General features: G+C 32.0%; 1 non-coding gene across 1 annotated transcript; it reads right to left on the bottom strand.

The window, feature by feature from the left end:
* Nucleotides 1-2,938: 2,938 nt before the first annotated feature.
* On the bottom strand, nt 2,939-3,046 carry LOC148553542 (small nucleolar RNA R71). Its single transcript, XR_015893370.1, has one exon. It is a non-coding gene; the product is annotated as a small nucleolar RNA R71 (small nucleolar RNA).
* Between the last annotated feature and the right edge of the window lie 539 nt (nt 3,047-3,585).

Below are 3,585 nucleotides of genomic sequence, written 5' to 3'. Positions count from 1 at the left end.
GATGGCTGTGACGAGCTTCAAACTCGCGAGTGCTGGGCGTAGTGACAGACGCAAAAGGATAGTAAATCCAATTCCAGTATGATCGAGAACCGACAGATGATTAGCCATGCAGTGACAGCGCATTGGACCATTTTCGCAGGAGGATGGGATGTAGCCATTGACAACGGTGATGCCCTATATAAAGGTTGCCATGGAAAGGAGTAGGATTGATTGGATGAAGACAGCAGAAAAGCAGAGATCAGAGGAACGAAAGCATCTCTATACGCTTATCTGAAATTCTCACCAATGAATTACATAAGTACCACTATCCTATTTTATATTTTATTTATTTTCATCCACTATAATTTCTTAATACAATTTAATCCGCCTGACTGAGATTTACAAGGTGACCATAGCTTGCTTCAAGCCGACAATCTTCGTGGGATCGACCCTTACTCACGTAAGATTTATTACTTGGATGACCCAGTGCACTTGCTGGTTAGTTGTACGAAGTTGTGAAACAGATATAAGATCATGAACATGCGTATTGAGTTTTTAGCACCGTTACCAAGGAATGGAATGATCACGATTTTGCACACCAAGTTTTTGGCGCCGTTGCCCGGGATTGTTCGAGTTTGGACAAATGACGGTTTATCTTGTTGCTCATATTAGGTAACTTTATTTTAATTTTAACCTTTTTGTTTTTATTATTACTATTTTCGAAAAAATAAAAAAAAAATTGTTTTCAAAAAAATTTCTTTTCCTTTTGTTTTCGAAAATTATTCTAAATTTTTAAGAATAAATTCTAAAGTTTCAAAATGGTATGCTGAAGTTTGGCTGGCCATCAAGCTTTAGACTAACCTGGTATGATTCCTGGAATCTTGGTTGAGGACTTTGAATTCATTGCTTCTTTTTCCCTATATGTTTTCAAAAATAAATAAATAAATAAAAATATACAAAAATCCAAAAAAAAATTACTAAAATCATAAAATCAAAAATATTTTTTTTTTGTTTCTTGTTTAAGTCTAGAGTCAATTTTTAAGTTTGATGTCAATTGCAATCTTTTTCTAAAAATTTATGCATTTTTCAAAAATTCATGCATTCATAGTGTTTTTCATGATCTTCAAGTTGTTCTTGGTAAGTCTTCTTGTTTGATCTTCATATTTTCTTGTTTTGTGTCTTTTCTTGTTTTTCATATGCATTTTTAATTTGTTAGTTTCTAAAACTTGAAAATTTCTAAGTTTGGTGTCTTGCATGTTTTTCTTTCATTAAAAATTTTCAAAAATAAGTCTTGATGATCATCTTGATCTTTAAAGTGTTCTTGGTGTTCATCTTGACATTCATAGTATTCTTGCATGCATTGTGTGTTTTGATTCATAATTTTTATGTTATGAGTCTTTTTCATGTTTTTCTCTCTCATCATTAAAAATTCAAAAATAAAAAAATATATCTTTTCCTTCTTTTACTCAAAATTTTCGAAAATATGATTTGATTTAGTCAAAAAGTTTTTAAATTTAATTGTTTCTTATGAATCAAATCAAATTTTCAATTTAAAAAACTTATCTTTTTAAAATCTTTTTCAAAAATCAAATCTTTTTCATTTTACCTTCATATTTTATAAAACTTTTTAAATTTGATTTTTAAAATCTTTTTCTTATTTTATTTCTTAATTTTAAAAATCTTTACTAACATTTAATTTGATTGATTGAAAAATTTCAAGTTGTTACTTGCTTATTAAGAAAGATTCAATCTTTAAACTCTAGAATCATATCTTTTTAGTTTTTTGTTAGTCAAGTAATCAACTTTAGTTTTCAAAATCAAATCTTTTTAATTTTCTTTTAAAATCTTTTTCAAATTAAAATTTCAATTATATCTTTTCAAATTCAATTTCAAAATCTTTTCTAACTTCTTATCCTTTTAAAAAAAATTGATTTTCAATTCTTATCTTTTTGTTTCAATCATATCTTTTTAAATTTCAATCATATATTTTTCAAAAACAAATTTCAAAACTTTTTCAATCAATCTTATCTTTTTGTTTCAATCATATCTTTTTCAAAACTACCTAACTAATCCTCTCTCTCTTATTTTCGAAAATTCCCTCTCCTTTTTCAAAATTCCTTTTTAATTAACTAATTGTTTTAATTTTAATTTAATTTCAACTTTAATTTTTGAAATCTAACTTTCAATTTCAATTTTTATTTTAATTAAATTTTGAAATTCTCTCTCTCATCTCCTTCTATTTATTTATTCATCTACCAACACTTCTCTTCCATCCAAATTCGAACACCACCTCCCTCTCTGTGTTCGAGTTTTCCCTCTTCTCTTCATTACATTACATTCTTTTCTTCTTCTACTCACACAAAGGAATCTCTATACTGTGACATAGAGGATTCCATATTTTTTTTGTTATTCCCTTCTTTGTCTTATGAACAGGAGCAAGGACAAGAACATTCTTGTTGAAGCAGATACTGAACCTGAAAGGACTCTGAAAAGGAAACTAAGAGAAGTTAAAATACAACAATTCAGAGACAACCTTACAGGAATTTTCGGACAAGAAGAGGAGATGGCAGCCGAAAATAATAATAATGCAAGGAGGATGCTTGGTGACTTTACTGCACCTAATTCCAATTTACATGGAAGAAGCATCTCCATTCCTGCCATTGGAGCAAACAATTTTGAGCTGAAACCTCAATTAGTTTCTTTGATGCAACAAAACTGCAAGTTTCATAGACTTCCATCTCAAGATCCTTTTCAGTTCTTAACTGAGTTCTTGCAGATCTGTGATACTGTTAAGACCAATGGGGTTGACCCCGAGGTCTATAGGCTTATGCTTTTCCCGTTTGCTGTAAGACACAGAGCTAGAGTGTGGTTGGACTATCAACCCAAAGATAGCCTGAACTCTTGGGATAAGCTGGTCACGGCTTTCTTAGCCAAGTTCTTTCCTCCTCAAAAGCTGAGTAAGCTTAGAGTGGATGTTCAAACCTTCAGACAGAAAGAAGGTGAATCCCTCTATGAAGCTTGGGAGAGATATAAGCAACTGACCAAAAAGTGTCCTTCTGACATGCTTTCATAATGGACCATCCTGGATATATTCTATGATGATCTGTCTGAATTAGCTAAGATGTCATTGGATACTTCTGCAGGTGGATCCATTCACCTAAAGAAAATGCCTGCAGAAGCTCAAGAACTCATTGACATGGTTGCTAATAACCAGTTCATGTACACTTCTGAGAGGAATCCTGTGAGTAATGGGACGCCTCAGAAGAAGGGAGTTCTTGAAATTGATACTCTGAATGCCATATTGGCTCAGAATAAAATATTGACTCAGCAAGTCAATATGATTTCTCAAAGTCTGAATGGAATGCAAGCTGCATCCAACAGTACTCAAGAGGCATCTTCTGAAGAAGAAGCTTATGATCCTGAGAACCCTGCAATAGCAGAGGTGAATTACATGGGTGAACCCTATGGAAACACCTATAATCCCTCATGGAGAAATCACCCAAATCTCTCATGGAAGGATCAACAAAAGCCTCAACAAGGTTTTAATAATGGTGGAAGAAACAGGTTTAGCAATAGCAAGCCTTTTCCATCATCCACTCAGCAAAA

The sequence above is a fragment of the Arachis ipaensis genome, chromosome B7 (genome assembly GCF_059453495.1).
Source record: "Arachis ipaensis isolate K30076 ecotype BB chromosome B7, ASM5945349v1, whole genome shotgun sequence".
NCBI lineage: Eukaryota > Viridiplantae > Streptophyta > Magnoliopsida > Fabales > Fabaceae > Arachis > Arachis ipaensis.
Note: the sequence above shows the minus strand (reverse complement) of the source record. Positions and strands in the feature narration are given on the sequence as shown.